Consider the following 6,467-nt stretch of genomic DNA (forward strand, 5'->3'; position numbering starts at 1 on the left):
TTCAGTGGGTTGAACAAAATGATTGCATAAAAATGTGAGGAACTAAAGCATTTTTTAAACACAATCCCTTCATTTCAGGGGCTCAAAAGTAATTGGGCAAATTAAATAATTGTAAATAAAATGTTCATTTCTAATACTTGGTTGAAAACCCTTTGTTGGCAATGACTGCCTGAAGTCTTGAACTCATGGACATCACCAGACGCTGTGTTTCCTCCTTTTTAATGCTCTGCCAGGCCTTTACTGCAGCGGTTTTCAGTTGCTGTTTGTTTGTGGGCCTTTCTGTCTGAAGTTTAGTCTTTAACAAGTGAAATGCATGCTCAATTGGGTTGAGATCAGGTGACTGACTTGGCCATTCATGAATATTCCACTTCTTTGCTTTAATAAACTCCTGGGTTGCTTTAGCTTTATGTTTTGGGTCATTGTCCATCTGTATTATGAAACGCCGACCAATCAGTTTGGCTGGATTTGAGCACACAGTATGTCTCTGAATACCTCAGAATTCATCCGGCTGCTTCTGTCCTGTGTCACATCATCAATAAACACTAGTGACCCAGTGCCACTGGCAGCCATGCATGCCCAAGCCATCACACTGCCTCTGCCGTGTTTTACAGTATGCTTTGGATCATGAGCTGTACCACGCCTTCGCCATACTTTTTTCTTTCCATCATTCTGGTAGAGGTTGATCTTGGTTTCATCTGTCCAAAGAATGTTCTTCCAGAACTGTGCTGGCTTTTTTAGATGTTTTTTAGCAAAGTCCAATCTAGCCTTTTTATTCTTGAGGCTTATGAGTGGCTTGCACCATGCAGTGAACCCTCTGTATTTACTTTCATGCAGTCTTCTCTTTATGGTAGATTTGGATATTGATACGCCTACCTCCTGGAGAGTGTTGTTCACTTGATTGGCTGTTGTGAAGGGGTTTCTCTTCACCATGGAAATTATTCTGCGATCATCCACCACTGTTGACTTCTGTGGGCGTTCAGGTCTTTTTGCATTGATGAGTTCACCAGTGCTTTCTTTCTTTCTCAGGATGTACCAAACTGTAGATTTTGCCACTCCTAATATTGTAGCAATTTCTCGGATGTTTTTTTTCTGTTTTCACAGCTTAAGGATGGCTTGTTTCACCTGCATGGAGAGCTCCTTTGACCACATGTTTTCTTCACAGCAAAATCTTCCAAATGCAAGCACCACACCTCAAATCAACTCCAGGCCTTTTATCTGCTTAATTGAGAATGACATAACGAAGGAATTGCCCACACCTGCCCATGAAATAGCCTTTGAGTCAATTGTCCAATTACTTTTGGTCCCTTTAAAAACAGGGTGGCACATGTTAAGGAGCTGAAACTCCTAAACCCTTCATCCAATTTTAATGTGGATACACTCAAATGAAAGCTGAAAGTCTGGACTTTATGTCCATGTCCATTATATAACTATAACTTGAATATGTTTCAGTAAACGGGTAAAAAAACAAACTTTGTGTCAGTGCCCAAATATATATGGACCTAACTGTAAATATTGTTCACTTGTGTGTACCCAATTGATATGGTAATACTTGTTTTTCATGATCGTCATTGTTATTCATGTCCTTTTCCGAAATACTCGAGGAAATCAGTGAAGAAATGTCGCTGGCACTATGATCCATTTTGTCGAATATGGCCGTGTATTGTAAGTGATGTCACACTTTACAGAAACCATTCTGAGTTCTTTTACGTATACAGGAATTTGTGGAATAGCGACCTCAATCACCGCAATCTAGTCAAACACGTGATAATGTTAAGAAACAGGTGAAACAGTTTTTATGGAGTAAATTCCAAATCAAGTTTTATGTGTATATAACTAATTTTTAATCATTTTGGTGCCATTTCTGTAATCTAGTTATACTCTGTGATAATTACAGTTAATATATATTTTTTGTTTATAACTTTTTCATTATTGTTTATACAATTTTGTCAATTTACTATTGTCCCTTATATTTTATTGTTTCCTGCTGTCATCAAGAGGACCGCAATGGAAATAAATGTATTTTATACTTTGTGTTGTCCTCTGTGCTATTTATACTGTATCTTTTACATGTATGAATTTTACCAAATAAATCCATACCATACCAGCAGCTCGGGTGTTTCTAGCAATATTTCCGCCTTTTTCCATACAAGTGCATCCTCCTGTAATGCTCATATGAATCCTGTATAGTAAAGCAGTGTTTGTTTACCCTCTTTCTTTGTTGCCCTGCCTACTACAGTAATTACAGTAGGCTAGCCTGGTGACGTCTTGATGAAGTTTTGCATGAATGAGTGGAGAGCATGCTAACGAGTAGTATAACGCATAGTTCCAGCCTCATTTTACAGGTAAAGAGTTCAGGTTTGCCCATAAGTCAGTGTTGCAGCTCATTAATACACTATTTCAGATGTATAGTGAAAAAACTGACATTGTCACCTTAGTAGACCTTTCGCTTTGCCCCTTCAGTACTGAAGTATACACTCAGCCTTGTGCCCAAATGACGTCATGCATCACCCTTCCAACAGGCAACATGGCAGCCTCCTGGTGGCATTAGAGTAGTGATACAAAAACGCTCACAACTTTCTTATAACTGGTCAAACATGCCTGAAACTTTTCTTATAGGCTCTCAGTATTACAAGCTACCAACCCATGCATGTATTTATTTTACATTTTCTATTCCTTTAACTTTATATAATTTTGACAGTGTAGCACAATTCAGTGTGAACAAAACAATATAATATTTTCCTCTAGTTCCGTACTTAATTTCCAGCCTCAAACTATGCAACAAAATAAACTTAAACTCGGTGATGTGGACCCTGGACAACAGTAGACTGTTGTCCAGGGTCCACATCACCGAGTTTAAGTTTATTTTGTTGCATAGTTTGAGGCTGGAAATTAAGTACATTTAAGTTCTTTAAATAAAGGGGGGAAAACCCAATAAATACATTTGTTAAGCCGCACAGCTCATAAAGATTGTTTTTCAGTAAAATGCAATAATTCACTGGTAAATATACAGTACATTCATGAGCAAAAATTGCACTCAAACACTTTTACATACACATTTCTGAGAATAAATCAAACTCTCACTCCCATGTGCAGCTGCGTGCTTCGAGGCACGCTTGCGTGCGCACACACACAGACAGACACCCCTGGACCTTAACACGTCCTCTAGACCATGTAAAGCACATAAAAATAGGCTAAATACATTTTATGTAAACAGTCAGAATGCAACAATATAAGTTGATTCTGTACATAGGAACACTGTATCACGACTTACGCCGACCAGCTACTCGCAACATCACTCGCTCACGCTACATAATTTCCTGATTTCCCAAACTACGGGTGAGAGTAACTGAGCTCTATATAAAATCTGGAGAGCTCATAGCCTATTCCCCGCTGGAGAGACGAGTAAAGCCGTCTGGCTGCCATCTTACCACTCGCATTGCATGTATTTGGCTTATGTGTTAAACCATCGTATCTGATCAAACTTCTCATCTCATCTCATTATCTCTAGTCGCTTTATCCTTCTACAGGGTCGCAGGCAAGCTGGAGCCTATCCCAGCTGACTACGGGCGAAAGGCGGGGTACACCCTGGACAAGTCGCCAGGTCATCACAGGGCTGACACATAGACACAGACAACCATTCACACTCACATTCACACCTACGGTCAATTTAGAGTCACCAGTTAACCTAACCTGCATGTCTTTGGACTGTGGGGGAAACCGGAGCACCCGGAGGAAACCCACGCGGACATGGGGAGAACATGCAAACTCCACACAGAAAGGCCCTCGCCGGCCCCGGGGCTCGAACCCAGGACCTTCTTGCTGTAAGGCGACAGCGCTAACCACTACACCACCGTGCCGCCCCTGATCAAACTTGCCTCAAGAAAAGTATCTCCTGACCCCCCCCATTACCTTCTCTTGTTTTCTCATCTTTACCCCCAATCCTTACATATCTTTATAGCGCTCTACTTCACTGTTATTGGGTTTTTTTTTCCAGTCTAGTCCCTTATCATTTTTTAATGGCTCTTACGACTATAATTATTTCAACGGAGATTATTTCAGTTTTTCTCTTATATAGTGTATCATTCTCTTTAGTATCTATCTATCTATCTATCTATCTATCTATCTATCTATCTATCTATCTATCTATCTATCTATCTATCTATCTAAAGGCTGTACAATACTTCTAGGACAGTTGTTGAAACAGGATTATTTTCTCATGTTGTTTGTCATTTTCACTTCTCACAGTCATGTCTTAACAGTATTTATTGTTCATATTGGTTGCAAGCTGCATGAATATTGTGACAGTGAATAATGTGACCAGTAAACACAGTTAAGACATGACTGTGAGAATGAAGTGAAAATGGCAAATAACATGAGAAAATAATCCTGTTTCAACAACTGTCCTAAATAGAAAGGAAGTATTGTACAGCCTTTGTGCTGGTATAAATAAATAAATAAAGAGAGAGAGAGAGAGAGAGAGAGAGAGAGAGAGAGAGAGAGAAGGAAGAACTATACAAAAGAGAAACATACACTGTATAAGAGAAAAACTGAAATAATCTCCCTAAAAATAATTATAGTAGAGCGATGGCTACAATTATCGACACCTTTTCAGATTTACCAATAAAAAACAATTTTACAAAGGTGAGTTTACAACAGTTATTACTGGTTAATTAATCAACCGGAAGACACACACACACACCCCTCGCCCTTTGATCTTGTCGTCTGATGACACAGCTCATTACCTGAGATGGAATTATTTTTAGCACAATCAGCAATTTGAGGAAAACCTGGATGTTATCATCGCAGGTAAGCATGGTGGAAAGATCATGGACATGTTTTTACTTATCAAATTCACAGATATTTCATGATATCCTTGTCGAAACCTACTTTGTTTCTTACTCTTTCATTTGACACTCACCATTTTGTATCTAAACGCGCCTTTGAGAAGTCACGTGAAGTGCCAATAATAGTGAGCACTTTCACCGGTGTCCACCATTATCGACACCCTTTGGAATTAAGTGACATTTACAACTGTTATGTATCGATCTTTGTGTAACACTGCTGGAGTAGATGAAGTACTTGAAAAAAAAATAAAAGTGCTGTGATTTATAATATTTTTTTTCTGATGCATAACAGAATAGGATGCTTATAGAGTATTTGGAATCCTATTGCAATAAATAGAATTAGACCAGAATTAAATTCCTAGCATATAAAAAACTACATGCTTGAAATATTCATATTTTTCTATTCCATTCAGAAAATATGTTTTGCAGTATGTTGTAAATATCTACCACATATTACAATATCAGTAGACATTTTATATTTTGGTTCAAGGAATGACATGCGACCTTTGACCTGGATTTTCATGTGGTTACAATGTCAATTGCCTGTTGACATTTATTGGTAAACTACAAAACTAGAAATTAATATAAACCACAAGGAATGATTTAACAAAATGTGATCTACAAAATACTTAGAAAGTGGAACAAAAATATTTTCTGACAGGTTAAACATTATCAGTTCATTTGTTTACAAACATTAATTACTTCCTCATTTACATAAGCACTAACGTTGATATATTTATATAAAATATATTTTGTACTAAATATAAGTATATGTAAAACAAATTTTAAATAAAAACTATGTTTTGTTAACTTAATACCGCATACCGATAATTTTTTTAATAAATAATCATCTGCGTGTCGATAATTGTGGAACGGTGTCAATAACTGTGGACAAAAGGTGTCAATATTTGAGGAACGGTGTCACGTGAAATGATCCGCTAAGTAATCAGGAACCAACTAATTTTTTTTTCCAGTGGAAGTTTGAATAACTATTCATGCACAATTTACATATTGAAAGTCTTTTCTACTTTTGCAATGGCCAAAAGATTATTAAGGTGTCGATAACTGTAGCTGCCACTCTAGTAAAAGAGCCGTTCAAAAAATGATTAGAGACTGGACTGGAAAAGGAAAAAAAATCAATAAAAATGAAAGGGAGCATTATAAAGATAAGTAAGGAATGGGGGTAAAGGTGAGAAAATAAGAGGAGGTAATGAAAGGAAAAAAGTCAGGAGATACTTTTCTTGGGGCAAGTTTGATCGGATATGATAGTTTAATGCTACGTTCATGTGCTATGGGAAGATGATATTTTCCATTTGGGAAGTGGTATTTACCAGTGTGTTTTGTTCACTTGCTTTTGTTGTTGTTGACAAATTAAAGATGGCGGACCAGATTCAAGTTAGCAATAGTTAGTTAGCTATCGTTAGCAATAGCGTCTGCTCTGGATAGGTAAAAACAAACCATAACAACACATTTTTAAAGGAAACGGATTTCTAACGTATTATATTACACTTGTTAATGACGCAACATTGCATAGACACAAAAAACTACCCACTAGTACTAATAAAAAAAAACTTTAGTAGCGTACAATGCTTAACATTCAAGTGTCTTGTACCGCTCGCCGCC

This window comes from Neoarius graeffei, chromosome 8 (genome assembly GCF_027579695.1).
Source record: "Neoarius graeffei isolate fNeoGra1 chromosome 8, fNeoGra1.pri, whole genome shotgun sequence".
NCBI classification, from domain to species: Eukaryota; Metazoa; Chordata; class Actinopteri; order Siluriformes; family Ariidae; genus Neoarius; species Neoarius graeffei.